General features: G+C 41.8%; 1 protein-coding gene across 1 annotated transcript in view; it reads left to right on the top strand.

Annotated features, from left to right (window-relative positions):
• The window catches only part of GLIS1 (GLIS family zinc finger 1), a gene marked incomplete at both ends in the record, with an annotated part of 187,582 nt that overhangs the window by 91,852 nt on the left and 76,093 nt on the right, over nt 1–19,637 (top strand). The gene's annotated exons all lie outside the window — the stretch shown is intronic.

Below are 19,637 nucleotides of genomic sequence, written 5' to 3' on the forward strand. Positions count from 1 at the left end.
TTTATTGTTATGATCAGAACATGATATAATGGAAAATGTTCATAAGGAAGTTAGATCAAGACAAACTTTTCCATGGCAAGCTGTAGCTTTCTGTGGAGGAAAAGGAAAGCATGTTTTTATAAAAAGCTTCCTTTTTTTTCATTTGTTTGAGGAAAAGCTTGCTGGCTTGCAATGGGTATGGCAGGGAGAAGGAAGAAAAAAGTTATTCAGGGTTTTACAGAGAAAAATTTTCTCTAGGTAGTCACCTGATGATATTCTTACTTCCATTACATAAATAAGCAATGTTACCTTAATATCCACACTGTTCAGTGGATATTCCCTGAAATAATACTGGAAACAATGAAGATTTTTAGACAATGCCATCATGTCCAAGATAAAATGGAAAGTTTCTAAGACTTACCTGTTTCTTTCATTTTGAGTGAAAGAACTGACTTGCTCATTTCCAGACGTAGCTCAACCCTGTTTTGTAAAAGTATAAAGGAATTTGAAGTTCCTGTAAATATCTTTTTTTTGGTCATAAATCATCCAAGGATAATGCAGCTTAGTTGCTTCTTTCTGAAGTCTAAGCAAGCAGTGAAAGTATGCCTATTTTATTTTAGCCTTCCTTTTCTTTGACTGTTTTAACAGTCTCTGTAACAAGACTGGTCTTTTCCCTACTTTTATCTCACAGTTTTTAAAGGAAATATTTAAACATGAAACCTTGATTAGCTTTACTATAATGCTGAAAGAATCAGTAGACTCCATGTGTGCGGGAACTTTTGCCTTTTTTCTGCAAAATGCGTATTTGACAGGTATTGTATAGCAGATTTCTAATGTTACATTCCCATTCCTACAGGAAACTGGATAAACCAGAGACATTAAATCATGTAACATCTTAGCAAATGCTAAAGATTTCGCCTTTCAATTCTGTACATCTGCATTAAAGAAGTGGTTTTTGATAGTGTCTCAATACTTAACATTGTGAATAGGTTGCAAAAAATTTTGCATCTGCTGTTGCAGATAGCTTTCATGGCACATGTATGCAGCCTTGGCATGTAAGCACATAAAGATGTTTTATTTCAGCAGATAGCGTATTGTGGTTCCCAAAGCCGGGATTGCCCCAATCAGAATTTGGTGCTTTACATTGCAGAACTTGCAGTTAACTCTTCTATTCCCAGACCAACACCCTTCCGCTATCAGCAGATGTATCCGTGTATTAAATGTCACAATCTGGAATCCTCTACTGGAGTACAACTGGATCCAAGTGAGCATATGAAAAATAAGTTGTCGTTGCAAATTTAGTTTCCTATCCTGGAAAGACCTTGATCTAGCAGGGACAGGATCCAAAGCTGCAACATGGCTCCTTAAAGTTATTAATATCAAGTGGGGATTATTTGCCCAGTGAATTCCATTCCACTTTAAACAAGGGTTGCTGTGCAGAGTTTCTTTGTGCAGTGATGTCATGTCATTTTAAATGATGGCGTTTCTTTTGATGTGATAATAATTGTGCTGTTATTCCTGCAAATTAAGAAGGCAATTCATTCTGTGTCTATAGAGGTCTGAGATTTTGTTTCATTTTTGCTGTAGCCCTGTTAAAGTAACTTTACATCTCTTGGTATTTGTAGTGGAGATTTTCTTTCGCTGTTCACAATTACCCATTGTACTTTCTTTTTAAGCCCTCGATTTTGTTCCCATCTGTAAGATTACTGGCCGACTAGGTATTGAGCTGCTCAGGAGAAGCTAACAGCAAGCAGCACCCCACCATCATACATAAAAGTACTTTTCCATGTAAAATTATTAATTTCTTATGACAAGCTTTGCTACTATGTACTGTAATAGACAAAGGAATTTTGGAATTCAAGCTACTTGAGAACAGGAAATACATGAGACATTTTGATTGAAAAGTAAATGGTTCACTAAAACAGCAGTTAATCCTTTTATTATCTTTCCAACAGCAGTTTCCACAATACTTTCATGAGGTAAGCTTCCTTCAGTCCAACTGTAACACTCTCATCGTTACAGCTGGTTTAAATTTAGCTAGCCTGCTTCTTTCTTTACTACAGATAGTCGACAGGCAAGACAGTATCTGGTGTAGAGATGTGCTGATGTTTCGGGTCCATATTCTGCTTGCTGTGTTTCATTGCCAAAACGTGTACTATGAGTATACTGTTTTCATATTCTGTTAAATACTCTAATTTAGTGGTGCCTTCTTGTCATTGTGTCCCTCAGCTTGGTTTTTCCTTGGGCTCTGCAAGTAGTCTAGAGGAAACTACCTAATCTCTTTGCAATATCCTGTTATGTTTCATACTTAACTCATGTTATTTTAGTTTTATTAAATTTGGGGTTCATCTGCATTATAATCAAAAATATATCCAACAAAAATAATGATGCAATGCCTTTAAGACTTTAACTTCTGAAGATTAATTTCAGGCTTTTTTAGATTTGATGTCCCAGACAATTGGAATTTTGATTGTCTGAGACAGCAAAAATTAGCAAGCTTAAATGGTTTTTATTTAAAAAAAAAAATCTCATAGCTGCATCTTTTGCTGTCTTTTAGTTCTTCCAATACTTTGGTGGGTAGAACCCTGCTGATCTCTAAATATTACATCTTTGGTTTAAGCCTCTGCTTACAAATGTAAATACAGAGCTGCTCATTTAGTTGTCTAGCACTGTTTGATTTGGAAAAATCCATGCTCAGCTTATCAGTTTATCCTCTTGTGCTTTTCTGTGGCTTCATAAGGAGTAGAAAATGAAGTAAGCATCGCTGCATGCATATGTGTTCAGGGAAACTATGTTGCAGGCTTTCACAGACGTGAGCAAAGGTATTATATTTACCTTTTTGTAATTTCTACATATGCAAACCTTGTTTATCTATATTGGCTTTCATAATGTTCATGATATCCATCAAAAGAGCTGGGCGGTGATAACAGCCATTGTTAATGTTTCTAGTTCATGCATTTCAAAGAAACAAACGCCTCCTGTGTATGTTGTAGCCCTGCCTGTGGCATCGTGTTTCTGCCTGGGTAAGACTTGGAAGCAGAATCTTTTGTCCTTGTGTACCTGCGGTGTGTTCAGTTTGGGAACAGTCATAATGCAAGGATTTGGGTTCTGCCGTCGTGCACCCTGAAACTCAGCACTTGTGCTGTTTGTGGTCAGTTCTAACCTAAAGGTGAGGCTTTATAAGTCCTGTATTGAGACATAGAGCAGATAAGGAACTTGCCTACGGGCATCCTGAGGCAATTCCAGCATTCCAACTCAGCTGTGTTCAGATCACTGCATCACACAAAGCACTGGCAATTCGACCTATGAAACAGATTTTTGTACGGATTACATAAAAGATAGCAGTCCTGCTGTACTTCTTGTTATTTTTATTGTACCTGTATGACGCAGGTGGTTCAATGTGGCATAACCCTGTGACAACTCCCAGCTGAGTGCCAGGAGGCCCCGCACGAGGCCTTTGTCGTCATGGGCAGCAACCCGGCTGTGGCGCTTAAGGGCGAGAGGGGCCTGTGAGGCATATTAGTGTTACTGCCACTGCTGCTAAGCAAACCCATGAGGAATCTCTGCTGTCAGTAGATAGCAAGGATTATGCTGCCTACGGTCAGTGGGGAGCATGTGCCCAGCAGTGCACGCTGAGTAATGAGATCTCTGCAGGCTACATCTGCCGGTGAGCCCGAGCGAGTCCTGTGAGCGCAGGGGAACAGGCCTGCGTGCCCGGGCTGACGGGAGATCCTTCACCTGGACAGGGAGCCGGAGCCAAGGGAATGCTGTGGAGGTCTGCAAAGTGTTTTCAGCTTTTGGTGTGGAGGGTGTCATGCGCTGATGCCAAAGGAGTGCTTTAAGAAAACAGTATTAGCCACACTTTCTTTCCTTTGAAGTCCTTAGGAAGCAGCCGTTCTACCAAGGCTGCCTCGTTACAGATCTCTCTTTTTCTGAGGTCCCTTTGGTGGCATTTCCCAACACTCAAGGAATTGCCCCATTAAAACCACTCTGTGATTAGAGGAGAAGTAGACAGCAATTCAGTGGTTTGGTGAAAACACAATGTTTATCTGTTTACGAAACCCACTAGAGACTGCCTGACAGTGGTGCAGATGGGTTCAGGCATGCCCCAGCACTGCGGGGCAGGCAGGCAAATGGCTTTGGACTCCTCACTGCCTTAGTTCCCCACCAGCATCTGGTGAATTTGAACTCTTGGTGTCCACGGGGAGCTCCAGATTGACAGATCTTGCAGAGCAAAAGCTCTGAGACTTTCCTCTGTGACTGGGGTTGTGCCTTGGTTCGCTGCAGCAGAACGGGAATGCAAACCTGGGGTTCTTGGTGCGGCCAGGAGCCACGGTGCAATAGTACAGCACATTGCGGTGTCTGGGCCGCAGAGGGAGTAGCTCCAGTGATTCCCTGAGGGAGTGTCAGCTTCCCAACGTGGGGCATCCCTCCCCTGGGACTGCTGACCTTCAGGACGTGCTGTGAGGTGCAGCTGCTTTCTCAGGTTGAGAGCACTGGATGGGCTGAATGTATTTCCATCCGAGCAGGGCGGCTCTTTTTCTCTTCTTTCTCAACAGCTTGATATGGGTTAGGTCTCACCACATACTCTCGGGCCTTTTGTTTGCATAAATCTAAATAAATACAAAGGAAGTAAGTTGTGACTATTGCTGCCAGCACCCAGAAGGGTATTCAAGCTCAGTTGCATGCCTTAAAAATTTGACACAGGATATTGAAGAGAGCTGATAAATGGAGAATGGTAGGCTTCACATGGAAGCATTAGGCTTCCATGGAGGGGGCTTTTAAATACATACCGTTTTATCCACAAGAGCATTTATTTCCATAAAGTTTATTTGATTGATAAATTATTTAGTAATTGGGGACCTTGTTAAAACATAATCCTACTTTTTGAGTGCAGTTTTCCTTGCATATTTATGCAGAGCTCGTCACTGTGTGTAGATACTGCTGTTCATTCTTTTAAGAATCAAAGCGGGATAGTAACAGTAATATCACCACAACATAGTGGGTACTCACTCTGTGAACCTCACTGCCATACCATATAATGTAATTAATTACCACTATTGTGATTTCTCACAGTGCTGGATCCTTTCAGATAATAAAACTCAGTATCTACTTAAGCTATGGGGACAAGACGAAGCAGATAGTGGTTTAGGGAACAGCTAGACTTGTGGCACAAGCATGGATATTTCTTTCCATGTTCCCCACTAGAAATGTTACTAGATGTTCCAGGCCATTTTTTTCCAACCAGTAGCAGTATCATTGCAAAACAGAGTTTTGAGAAGAAAATCATTAGTGAATCTGGATCATATTCAGTTGGGAAAACAGAATGATTGGGGGACAGTGAACAGGGCTGGAGGATTTTGTTACTATTGGCATTTTCTAAACAGTGTACTAATTTAGAAATAATGATATTTTATTTTATTTTATTTTGTATTTTATCTTTTTTGACTTTTCAGAATGAAAAGTACTAAACAAAGAGGCTTTTCAAGGTTGTGTAAAAGCTCTCCCCATTTGATTTATTTAGAGTTTTTATTTTGTTAGAGCAGGCCCCAAGCAATTGTATCTCAGCTCATTCTGGACTGATTTCTCCTCCCTTCATTCTTCAGTGTTTTGATTTGGCTACTGAAAAAAATATATCTTTAACATAATCCCAACTGTGACATTATTTGAGTTGAGGTAAAATGAACCACTTTCCTCCAAAGCAGCAAATATTTGTCAGAATCCTAAATGCTCCGAGCTTTTGACAAACACCTGACAGCGGTCTGATAGCGATTATCTTAAAGGAAGGAAACATTTTTGTGTTGAAATGCTTCTACATAACTGTGCAGCTTGGCACCATTGTGGCACAGAGAAGTAATTTGATCAGAACTCCTCCGCATTGAGCTAAGTCATTTGTGTTCTTTGTCAAATATATAGGCTAAAGTATGCCCAGTTTAGAAACTTACAATTTATTAGTTGTGACCTATGATGTCTGGCTGCCAGACAGAATTCTAGGCATTGCTCCCAGGTCTTTTTGGAAGATTTTTCCTAGACTCCTTTCCCTTCCCTTTGCCCAGTTTGCACACAAAACTTACATCTCGATACAATGTTTTTATCCTTATCCCATTGCCCCACAAAACTCCATTAGTGATTTCTTTCTAGTGATTTTAAGACAGAATATTTCCAGCTCTACTGTGGCCTGGCTCTGGATGATAGTCCATATGTAGATTTATTCAAGCCCCAGTCTCAGCACAGACCTATAAACCTCTCACGGGGCATCACCTTTTGAAGATATCTTGCAAGCAGCCTCTTAACTGCCAATTCATTCCAGCCGCACCACAAGATCAATTTCTTTGCCATGCAGATCAATGAATTGTATCAAATAATCACATCTGAAGATGCAAAAAGGGAAAGGCTTTCCAGCCTGTAAGTGCTGGGTTTGCAATAACTCTTAAGGATTTGTGGAGCCCGCCATTTCCAGTGGAGCAACAGCGTGACAAGACTTCCTTCTCACTATGCATCCTGTCTGGGACTGAATCATCTATCAGTGTCACTACGTGAATCTGCACGGTAGGAAAGAACAAGTGGTACACCCTTGGCTGGTCAGATGCATTCCCCATCTAGTCATTATTTTTTGCAGTGCAGTAAACATACTTGTGAACTACCTCCTTCCCGTGGGAACATCTTAACACACCCCAAGAGTACCTCAAAGATGGGTCCAGCATCGTTTTGGCAGGGTGAGTTGTCTCCACAAGGTCTGGGAAAGTAGGTTGCATTGACTGATCTGTGGGCAGTCGGCAGTTATCTAATATCTGGGAGCAGTGACAGAGGATTTTTTTCCCCCTAAAATTTCATTTTTAAAAGATTTTGCATCTGAACGTTATTAGTCTTTCCACTTAGAAAGTGGAAAGCTTGAAAGTTCTAAAATTTTAAGCAGTCTTTGTGACTGTGTACTTGAGGTTAAGTGCTTGGCTTTATTTTATTTCTGTGTATGTGTTCTGTGGGGATTATTAAAAACGGCTTGGAATTGTTCTGAACTCTCAGTGATTTAGCCTTCCTGAACAACGATTAACCTCAAGAAAGAAAATAGCTTGAATCACCTGGCAGAGGGTTTGGTCAAATTAAAAAGCAGTAAAATTAAATATTGTTTAAAAACTGTGCCAACGATATACTCATTAACGTTTCTTATTAGGCCAATACATTTTAATACTCCATATTAGTGAAACATATGTCATTTAATAAAAATGTTAATCTGCATTTGCAGGCAGCACAAAGGCTGTATAGTGCAGTCCCAGGGGAGAAAGAGGAATTTAGTGCACATTAAAAATTTTATACAGTCATTTATGCAGTTGGATCTCAGTTCTAAATATGATGCATTTGTTTGTTACTTCAGGGCAAACCAGCAACACTTAGCTTTTAACAATCAGATGAGAAATAAAAAAAACATCATTCTGCAACATGGGGCAGTTATATTGGCATAGGCTTCACAACGGGCCAGATTCTGAAACCTTCCCTCACTTGTTTAACAAGTTGTCCAGTGGGCCTAGTAATAAATAATGTGTTATTTAAATTCAGTTTGTCAAAACTTGCCCTTCTGGTATTTGACAGTCCACAACGTGCAAGATTTTCAGAAGTGCGCCCTGCATTTGGGTAGCTGTATTGTGGAGGTCCCTACCTTGAATGGGGCATGTCTGAAGTTGAGGTTCTCCTCCTCTCAAAGCAGACAGCATATAACGGAGGTACTGAAATTTCGTGAGCACTCCTGGAAACGTTGACGTTAGATCTCCATTTCCACACGAGCACAACGAGGTTAGTCTCCCTGGAGCACAGTGAGTGTGAATAATCAGAGAGGTAGCGAGGCCAATAACGTAACACATCCATAATGCTGCTCTGCATCTCTGACAGTTCCTTCTGCTGTGAACCTCAAAGCTCTTGCAAGCTTCTGCCAGTGTACAGCATCTCCTGTGCGGAAAAGTGTTGCACCCAAATTCCAGATTCATTAAATTCAGGCAAATTACTCCGCTACCTTCTGTCCCTGTTTATACTGGTGTAATCATAAAGAAAGCCTGAATTTACATCAGGGTGTGCGAGCCCAGAATGGCTCAGCTACAAAGTGCCAATAGTCACACATTGAGTCCCTGGCAGAAAAGGCAGGAAAAAAGAACTGTTTCTTCCCAAAGTATTTTCTCTTCCACCTATTTCTTAGAGTTCCTGTGAGACTGCGCTCCTCTGTTGACCAAAAAGTCCCTTCCGCTTCAGAGCATTACTCACGTGAGTAAGGGTTTGCTAAACTGCATTTTTCTTCAGCCATACAGTGGCTTTCAAAGAAATTGTTGCCCTTACGGAGTGTTCAGAGCCCCGTGTGCTGTCTCCAGGACACCTGTATTTTCTGTGTTCAGCAAGTGAAATTTTTACACTTACATCACAGACATTTGTCATTGCCCGACCTTTCTGTTCACATCCCTGGGCTGACTGTAGAATGAGGAATATGAGTTTTATTCCAAAGTCTGCTTTTGTTGTCTCTAGCAGCATTGTCCCTTGATCTCCTCCTTTTATTGCTGTGTACAGATAACATATGTGTGAAGAGATCCTCACTCAGGTACGGTGTAACTGCAGCGTTAAATAATTGATTTTGATCTTTCTTTTGAAACAGCATCCAAGGCATTTAAAAGTGGGAAATGGAAAAAGCATGTTCTCATAATCCAGTTCAGTAAAGTTTGCACAACTGCTCTTTGTTTCATCATCCCTACAATAAATCTTTCATTTTTGCCAATTGAGAATGCCTACTAAATCTGCAAATGATTACTTCCCTGAATTGTGTTGGGATTCTTGCAATACATTTTTCTTACATGGGTAATGATAAAATAAGAGTCCATCAAAAAATATTTTATTGCCTGGCAGAGAGCCTTTTATGAAATGGTTTTGATTCAGGGAGATTCTTCCAAGTGTTTCAGAGCCATTGCTTACAACTTGCCTTTAACCCTTGCGTGGAGGGCTGCCAGGCCCTGGGAATGGCAGCAGGAAGGTCGGTCCGGCAGCCACAGGCAGGGCTCAGCGCCTGGGTATCAGTTTAACCTGCAGCCCTTGGCCCCAGGCTGTGAGCACGCCGATTCAACGTGTACTTGTACAGGGTATTGTGTTACTATTAGATTAGAGAGCTGATGAATGTCAGACAGGTGGGAACCTTGTAAAGCTAATCTGCTGTGTCCATGTTGATATGATTTCACTTGCTGTTTCAGCGAGAGAGTGAGGAAGATGGAGTATTAGAAAAACAGGAAAACACCAGGCGAAACTGGTAGGGCCTTCTGGGTCACTGAGCCCAGCCTCCGCGAGGCCAGGTATCATGTCACATTACAATAATCCCTTCAGTACACCCAGAGGCACAGATACCTTTCTGTCCCGGCCTTTGAGAAAGATGCAGTGTCGACACTTGGAAGCCAGGGTCTTTCAGAGTGGTGTGAAACAAACCCAGCCTTGTTTTTGCTGATTTCAAAATGGGTACAACTACATTTCTCTGCCTTTGTGCAGCAATGACCGGCTGCAGGAATTGCTTTGCTTTCCCTTATGAAGAGACACGGTCTCGGACCGGTTCCCTGTAGATCTCCAGCACAGTGTCTCCACGGAAAACAAGGCCCATGGGGGTGCTCCTGGAATGGCCTGAGTCCTGGTGCCTGCAAACACGTTCTGGGGTGCTGCAGGGAGAAGGGGTCTGGCAAGAGACCTACCTTGTGGTACTTGCTTGGACTGACAGAAAAACAGCAGTAGACCTGACTCAGTATGGGGTGTTCTCAGCAAAACCACATCTAATGCTTGACACGTTGCCCACTTGCCTCCACGCAATAAATTCTCTCCTCAGACATGACATGGGGAGAGCAGAAAAAAGCAGAATATGTGAAAATATGTAAAAGCATCACAGTTATTCCCAGACTTTCATCTTCCTGCACATCCTCAAACATTATGACATCTTTAATTGCATGGTTGGGGTGATCTCAGAGGTCACTGTTTACAACGCTTTGGTCTAGCTAAACATTTTTAGCTTTTGTTTTGTCTTCAGGAGTGAAAAGATGACAGCAAACACACAGAAACCTGGCACATGCATCGGCTGCGCAGAGCACACCAGCTTAGTCAAAGTTTTTTAACCAGGTAGATGCTAAAAAATAGCACACTTTACACTAGTTTGGCAAACTTCTTCTTATATCTATCTTACTTGAGGGCTGAAATGATAGGCCAAAGCTATCTCTGATGATGACTGACCATTTTTCTTTGGATTTTGAAAGGAGATGAACAGAAAGACTTTCAGGTGTGAAGAGACTGTGCTGAATTTAAAGGGTGAGGAGTCAGAGGTTCGCAGTGAACATGCCAGGAAAGGTGAGGTGAGGGATTCTGTATTATCTCTCCTTATAGATGGATACTGAAAAGCAGCAAATTTAGACCTTTTAAAGGAAAGACATTTTAGCACTGGGCAAAGTAGAAGGAATGAGAGCAGAAGGAACCTTTGTGAAGCGTGGACATTCTTGAACTGTGGCTTGTGATATCTCTAACGTTACATTGATTGCTCTCACACAACTTGTAGCTGGGCCACTGGAATGACAACACGTTTAAAACATGAATATTTGTCTCTGCATTACTTCATTTCTAGTGCTGTAAAAATACCATTCACATAATGGGGTAATGGCCTGCAAGTTCTCATGATTTCAACTGTTTTGGAGTTACAGGAGTACTGTTCCTTTATGGCAAGCATCCATCTCTCATTTTAACATCTTTGGCACTCGCCTAAAGGATGGGAAATTAAAAAATGATTAAGGGGACCGAGAGACAGTCTTTTAAGGAAAGATTAAAGGAATTAAACAAAGGCTGGGGAGCAGAGAACAAGGAAAGGGAGGGGTTGTTTAGATGAGAGCAGAGAATGTAAGAAGGGGAGATCAGGCATAACTGAGCAAAGGAAAATGTAATTCTAATCTTTCAGGCAAAGTTTCCTAATTATGAGATATATTTTAGACTGGAATAATTTACAGTGAAAATAATGGATACCCAATTGTGTGAAGAATATATGGTAGACCGTCTGAATAAATGAAAAACTAATTGTAGAAAATAATCTTTAATGTAAACTATCTTGCTGATTTCTGCCATTCTGTGAAAATTGATTTTGTCGTTAGGCATAAGAGAAGGACCTGCAATAACAGGCACAGGAATACATTTTTAGCCTTCAGGTGTCTGCACTCTAAAGATATTATTTGTGTATTCTGTCCTCCTAATGTTGTTGTAAGGTAGCTAGGGACAGGCAGCATGCACAGAGGTGGTGCTCAGCAGCCCATATGTTGTGTGTCCCACTGTCCTTCCAGGCAAGGCTGTCAGCCCATTTCACAAATGAATGCTTTCTTTGCACACTGGCAAGCATGGAATCAGGGATGACTGGTAGAGCAGTCACGTTGCCAAGAATGATACCTTCTGTTTTGCTTTGCTCTTACCAGGTTTGACCTTTATAGAACAAAATGTTTCTTCTCACCATGAATGAAAGCCTTGCTATTCATTCTGGTGAATGCGATTGTACCACACGGACCATTGTGCCAAGAACGACTGTGCCATGATATATGGATATTTTATTTCTGTTGGAAAATTGGGCAAATAAGGGCTGTTGAGCACAGCACCTTCACCTGCAGATTCTTGCTTCAATTTCCTCAAAATTCAGGCAGTGAAATTCAAGTTTTGTTTCAAGCGTGATGCTTTGATGTGCATCGATCAGATCAGATCAGATTGGGCTGTGTTTTGTCTGGGAAAGGGTGCAGGGCACAGCTGCATTGTGGAGGTGAGAGATGAACAGGTACGGGCTCACAATCAGGTGACAGTAAGCCAAACCTGGGGAGAGAGAAGGCAGCCAGCTCTTCCCTAGCCATCTCCTCTGCTGAATCTGTACCTGGGCCTGCATTTGCCAATTCTTTGGCAAATCTGAGCAGGATAAACATAGCAAAAAAACCAAGATAGTGAAAAGCATGATAGTGCTGCCTCCCTCTTTTACATCTGGCATGGACTGAGATTTCTTGCAAAGGTTTTTGGTGGCTGATGAGGACATGCAGAGCACGTCAGCTCCCTGGTCTTAGCATTTGCCCCAGCTGTTCTGAATGAGTTGTTCCCCTGAGCAGGTGAAGGCACCTCCGTTAAGAATTGGTTTAATGCTTGTTGATTGCCAACAGACTGTTTGTGCATCACCAGGGGTGCAACTTAGAAGACAGATGAAGCTTGTTTTGAATATTTCATCTTGTCGAATACAGGCTCCGATACATATAAATTGTTTTAGGAAAGTCTGTGTTGAAACACATCTCTGAATGGCAAGAGAAAGAAGTGGGTATTGCAGTCATCCCAAATACTTTCAATTTCGATTGTTTATAGCAACGCTGACAGAAACTAACACTATACACAAAACTGGTTTTGAAACTGCCCTTTTTTCAGAGTTAATGACCCACAGGCTAATGGAAATTTGCCAGTTTTTACCAGCTGGGATCTGGCCTGATTTTGCTGGGAAAGAAAGGGGCACGGCAAAGAAACCATTCGGATTTCTGAAAGTCTGTGATGGCTGTCTTCTCTCATTATATAGCTTTTGTATTTTATTTTTATTTTTGGATATTGTATTTATAATTGACCTGTACTTAATAAAAATGCCTGCTTTGCCCAAGGACAGCATACTTGGATCACCCAGGAATTCCCTTTGATAACTGTGTTTAGATCCACTTCTTTGAAAAACCAAACCTATTCCAGTCAATGCGAAAGGGCTTCTATTAAATCATGACTTTGAGGATCCGCTGACACAGGTCAGTTGCTTTAGCTCCATCTGGGAGAAGGTAGTTGCATGTATTTTATGATATGCTGCTCTGTTTATTGCACTCGGGCCTTTCTGAGGTATTACACTGGGACTTCTCACATGATAGGCATGGCTGATTTGGCTCACATGATTAACCTGGAAAGGGCAGACTCTGTACCTGAGTGCATTTGTTTGTAAAATCAACAAAAGAGAGGGAGCAAGCCATTTGTAACAATTAATAAATACAAAAAAAAAAAAAAAAAAAAAAATCCCTAAAGGCAAGGCTATACCATGCATTATGTTCAAGCAAGTATGGGATCATTAGTGTCATTCATAATAATTTGATTTACCCCCATAGCTTCAAAACAATGCATGGCTCGTAGCCTTGTGAATTGGAGTGCGTTAAGAACTGCATGGCAGCCCTACAGTTTTAGTAGGAAAAGTCTTAGGTCTCACTATGCTGAAGGCTCTTTTGTTGTAGAACTTTACGAAGATAGATGTTACTTCAGTTCACAGTAAACAAACTGACTCTGGAGTTTTTGGTCTCAGTTTTCCAGAGACAAATTGTGAAAGCTTCTAATTGTAGCCTAAACAAAACCATATTTTTCATAAAAACATGGCAGCGTATCATTCTAAATCTACAGTGTTTTGCCCAGGAACCATTTCAAGTACAAAACTCCAGCATGCAAAATAGCCACCTTAGACAAAACAAACTATCAAACCTGTATATTAAATTGAGTTCTTTTGACTGCAATGTTGCACCAAAAATGTTGTCATTGTTTCAACTCTCTTTCCCTCCATGCACTCAAAGACACCAGTGTATACTTAAGAAAATGTTAAATATAGAATACTGGCAAATTTAGCTCAAATACAGTTACTGGTAAACAACTATAGCAGGGCTGCCTAATTTCCAGGCCTGATTGCAGCCAATTTTAATTTAGATTATGAAAGATGAAGAACAGAAAGCCTTAAAAGACCAATTTCTGGTTCTTTGCTACATTTATGAGCGTACAGTGGCTTTACTCATGACCCAAGTCTGGTTCTGGTAAATTCTGATAAATGTTTCGTAATGCTATTATAGAAACAGACACATCGTTTAGCTATCAAACCATTGGCCTTATTCAAGGGGAAGAGAGGTTGATCTGTCTCTAGACGTGCTGGAGCAGCTGCAGAGTGGTCACTGGGGCTCCCAGCTGGGATTGCAGCTACTGCTGCGTGGGCAGGCAGGAGGTGGTGCCCTCCCACCCTCCAGCAATCCCATTTTGCTCTGTCCCATCCGCTCTCAGGCATCAGAGGAGAGAGTCTCTCTGGGCAAGGCAGGGTCTCCATCCTTTGAGCACCTGCACGGAGCCTGCCCAGCTGCAAGCTCTAAGCCTCTGCCAGTTCCTAAAGGCAAATTTCAGCTGTGCTGAAAGCAAAACTCCCAGTGACCACAAACAAGCAGGAGCACAGCCAAGGCCTTTATGATACAAGCGTAATAATTGAGCCCCGATTCACAAGATACTGAGTGCTCCTGTTACAGAGGTGGATGACTTCCCCTGGGCCTTGCTGTGTTCCACACAGCTCCACTGTATGGCACCTCTGAATGCTGCTTTCCTGAAGCTCCTTGACATGTTTGAAAACATGGTGATTCAGTTTGGTGATTCAGTTTGGGAGGCTTTGAAGTTTTTAGCTCAGGTTTAGGGAAAATGTGCAACGTGAATCATCCAGGGACTTTGTTTTCTCAGTGAGTTCTATGGTAATTGCACACTGCAGTAATGTTTGGGGCAAAACGATATAAGACATTGGAGCCTTTTGTTACTGCGAGTCATATCCTCCTGAAAGCCAAGTGTTTGTCAAATTAAGCAGACAGCTCATGCCTGGCTGTCTTTTGGGATTAAAAGCAGAGGGAGGACATGTCTTACTTGCATGTATCAGTACGCAATGCTAGAAGGAGAAAGGGAGACAACTCCTTTATTCTTTCTTACTCTGAAAAGCTGTCCCTGTGTTTAATGGTGGATGCAGAGTTTTGACTTTACCGCACAGTGCTTGAGTTTTTGGTCTTGGGGCGTCCAGGAAACAAAAATTAAGATGGAAATTATTGGGAAAAGGACAGTTCATTATTTGTAGGGGATTTGTGGTCATCTGCCAAGGTCAGTGGAGGGTTCAAATATCCTCCTTTTTTAACCTGTCCTCTGTAATGGCTGCTCCCTGGAGGGAGCTGGCTGAGAACAGGAGGAGACAGGTGAATTGCATCTGCATTTATAGAAACCTAGAGGTTTATCAGCTCCTGTGGCTGTGAAATGCAGACTTGGCAATACCAGAGCCAGAGAGGACAGCACCGGCATTTGGCACAGGACAGGTGCTGAATGTGTTCAGGTTCAGGACAGAGGCTCCACTTCCCCTCCAGGAAGACAAAAAGTAGCTGTGTGGGAGTCGTGTGGCTCAGCCGCAGTCCCCGCGTGTGTTTTGTTTGGATAGCAGCAGTGTCCTATGCAGTAGTTATTTTGGAGCTGGGCTTCCTGTGTTTGTTCCTGGCCTATTCATTAATAATAATGGAGTGTGAAAACCTAGCTCTGCTTTCGAGTTATCAAAATAAATTCAGACTTTCTGACCAGTTTTTGTCATAAGTGGGGTATCTGATCTGAGCTATTTAAATATTTGTTTGCGGCACTGCCTTCCTGCTGCTTTATTAAGCCTTCCAGAACGCTGGCTCCAACGAGGACGTGAGTTCACTTTGAAGGGAAGGGGTTTCTCATTCCCTTCGAAAGCTAATCACTACGTGTTTGGAAAGATAAATAGACAACACAGACAAAATATGAGCAACACATGTACAACCTAACAGCCTTGTAACAGGGAAAATAAGAAAATCAGAAGTTACATCATTTTATTGTAAGAATACAGTATTTTGTTTTCCAAACTGTTATTCAACAGTGGGATGAATCCTTGAGTCATCTTGTGTTTGAACTTCCAAAACGGCCTGTGGTTGTTCCATCGTTCCCCTCACACAATCCCCAAAGACAGAAGAGTTAGAGGCAATGATTAATTTTTCTGCCTTAATGGCCTGATCCAGCATTTGCTGATGTTGAGAGAAACCTCCTGATGTACTTCAGCAGACTTTGGAGCAGGCCAGTGATTTTTCAAAATTATGCACAAGCAGCAAATGAGAAGCAAATCGGGAAAATCTTTCCAAGTGCTGTGGACCTGATTTAAGAAACTGCTGTATTCTGTTGTAAGACTATCTAGAAACCCCCGAATACACATACAAATACACAAACACATGGCTTATAATTCATCGTGATCACTTCCTACCTTTGATCTTTTGTTCTACTTGACTTGTGTGCATATGTGTGTATGTGAGAGTAAATAACCTAATCCTAATTGTCTGAAGATATACATACAGACATATAACAACATGTATTGCTTACATAATGCCACAAATGAGCATAGTGTTTGTGTGTAAATTATATTTATACATAAATTTCCTGCAGCGTATATGTAGAGCCAATATAAATAAATTCTTGTCACGGTAGTGGGTTTTATCTATATATTTGCCTTATAAACTAGCAGGTAATAATTTAATTCAAAAGGTCCTTCCAAAAATGCAATTAATGTCTTTTGTTATAGTTTCCCTGGGTTTAATAATCCTCTCTTCCAGATTTATATTGGTTTCTGGAAAGTAATGCTTATTAGAGTGTTTTTCCAAATTGGCCACAATAATCCACTGAAATCTGCCAGCTGAATCATTGCTATGCTTGTGAAATTGCCAGGATCGCCTGACAGTTATTACTGGGGCAGGAGGGGAGGGGGAAAGGGAATGAAAGTTTCATAATATGTCACTGTTACTGATACCTCCGCTATGGGTCTGAGATTTGGATTGAAATGTTTACTGAATTCTCTGTGAAAGGTGGAATGCGTGGTGGCAGATTGGCAGCAGGGCTCTGACAGGCAAAATTCAGTAATTTCATTAGGCAGTTGTACTACATTGTGGGCGTATTTTAAAGCATACACATATATGTGTGTGTGTGTAGGTAGGTGTATATATAGGTATGTACGTGTGCATTTTGCCCCATGCATACCCTCCCCGCAGCCTGGTTGTTGCAGAAAGGGTATATACATGAACCAAGATCACGTTTTACATAAATCTCCCACCACAAGTGCCAAGTCGCCACCTTAAATCATTCACCTGCTGCCAGGCATGTTAGCACCTTAACATGCTTCTTCTCTTCTGTATCCTGCCGGTGAACATGGGAGGCAGGTACTGAACAGCCGTGGTCCTAATACATTTCATTTTCTCCCATACTTCTGAGATCTGTAAGGAGCTGATTTTGCAGTGTCTGAAGTAATCTTTCATGTGAAGTGCTGCAGAACGGACCCTATCCCTGCTTTTGAGAAGGATTTACATCCCTAGCAGTTGCTGACAAAGGGATGCTGGATCCCACTGCCTCACTGCAAAGGTATATAAAAGAATAGCAGGGCTATGGCCTGCCAGGGCTATGCCAGAGGGAGCAAGACAAAATGCCTCCCCCTCAAGAGCCCTGGCACTACTGCCAGCACAGAGCCCATGTGGGGATGAACGCTGGAGGCTGGGATAAATACTGTCACCAACAGCCATCCCTGGTGAGACATTGCTCAGAGCAGCACCCACCCCCAGAGAGCATTTATGCACGGGATTTGTGTTTTAGAGCTGGAAATAGGCTTTTGTTTAAGTAATCTGACTAGGAGGCAGGACGGGTGGTGTAAGAAAGCTGCGGGACAGGCAGCTGGATGGGGCTGCGTAAGCATACGTGGACACGTCTGCGTGGAACAAATGGCATCTGTTGCGGTTGCAGGGCTGTCAGTGCCCTGCTCAGGTGCAGCAGATCCAAAATCTTCCTGATAAAAGGCCAATCTGGCTTGGATTTTTTTATTCGTGCTGTTGCAGCCACAGCAGTTCTATCCTGGAAGCGTTGCCTGTTTTCTCTGTACTGTGGGCTGAGATAGTTGGGTGCCCACTTCAGGACAGCCAGAAAAAATAACAGATTCTGAAATATTTTTCATTCCACAACATGTGGTCAAAGATGAGTTCTGTCTCAGCAGACGTTAATGTGCAAAATGAGGCTTTAAAGCAATAAACTTCCCCTAGGCTTTCCTCGTGATGCCGCTGAGTTTCCCCTAAGCACCAGGCAGGGCAAAAGGCACGATGCTCTGCAGGTATCCTTCTGGTTCAGCTGTCCCCTGGCGTTGTGGCTGGGGTCAGCTCGGGGGCTGCACACTTTGTGGGAGCAGCCACACAAACAAGCTCCCCCTTTTAATGCATTTTCATCTGTCTGTGGCAAGCTGTAATGGCAGGCAACACGTGAGGAATCAGCAGTGCTGTTTACATTCGAACACCAAATACCGAAGTCAGTGCAAGCCAACTGGACGGCAGAAGCAGTCATCTTCAATTTTTATAGCCTTATAATTTGTAAGACAATTTTTATTACTCTGATTGGAACAGAGATGATGTTTGTAATGCCTGTTTATGCCATTTCAAACTTGAACATAAATCTCCTTTTTTAAGGGGATTTTGTGGTTTTCTTGGCTTTATGGATTTTTTTTTTTTATCCTTCTTTTATGCATTCTGCTAAATTAAACCAAAATAAACCCGAGGAAAAAAGTGATTCTTTAAAACTACTTTATTATTTTATCCCTTCTTTGGACAGGAATTTTCATCAGGAGGCAAGGGCAGAACATTCTATTCAGCCTTTGCCTGCTGATTTACGCGGCCGTCGTTGTAAAAGCCATTATGACGGCCAATAACTAGGAACAGGAACTGCAAGGAAAAGCTTTGTAATACAATGCCGCTCCCCTTTTTCACCAACAGCTTTGTTGGTGGTCCAGACATAATTCAAAAACGTGTTAGATGGTTCTCAGAGAGAAGCATGGAGCTTCTTTTGTTTTAGGAGGAGTCCAAGCCCAAGAGGGCATCCTGTAGTCTTCTGCCTTGGCTCTTAGGTGCAGTGACAAGAGAAAGTTGAAGATTAAGTAATGGGAGCTGTTATTCTTCCTGCCCAGCAGACCTTGGGTTCTGGTGGGGTAGTTTAGAGGGGATACTTCTAACCACAAACACTGGCAAAATCCTGTGGGATTCTGCCTTAATGTTAGGGACAATATTTAAGATTGAGAGTGTATACAGGGCACTATGGACCTGCAGGTCTGAGCAAATGATAACTGAAACCACGGATATATTTATAGGAAACCATGGAGAGATTGACCAAATGTGTTGCTGCCAGCAGTATTGTTTGACATGTAGAAGTACTTCTAAAAGATAGCGAGTCTCTCCACCTGCATATCTGATGCTAAAATGAGAGTTTGTTATTGCAAGGGAGTAGGACTCAGTTGCCACTTGAAGTTGACAGCTCATTCAATAGATCTGTTCTGAGCATTGCTGTGACAGTAGGCCATGGTGGCATCAAAGAAAAAGCTTTTGCCAGCAGTTACTGGAGAGCAGCAAGTGAGATATGGCTCGTTTTTCCTATGAATATGTATAGAAAATGACTGTAGCAACACTGAGGTTGCAAATCCTAGCAAATCCTGACTTGTTAAAGTTTCCAAATGTAAGTGGTAGATGTTTTACCAGCATTACCAAAGTGTTTATATTTTAATTTTTTAAAATTCCCGTTGCTTTCAGCTGTTCATTTCTATGGCAGTATGTTTATGGGCGCTATTTCCATATGGGTACTCGGAGCTGTTGGTTGTGCAAGGAAAAGTTGTTTGTTTTGCCCGTATAAGTGTGTGTGTATTGTACTTGTTCGGTGGTGGGTTTTGTTTTTGTTTTCATTTTGTTCTTACAGATTAAGATTTTTCCCATTGCAAAATGGATGTTGGCATACAGACATGACCACAAGTGAATTGCACTTGTTGAATGTTTAGATGAACAAAT

This window comes from Netta rufina (genome assembly GCF_964035555.1).
Source record: "Netta rufina genome assembly, chromosome: 8".
NCBI lineage: Eukaryota > Metazoa > Chordata > Aves > Anseriformes > Anatidae > Netta > Netta rufina.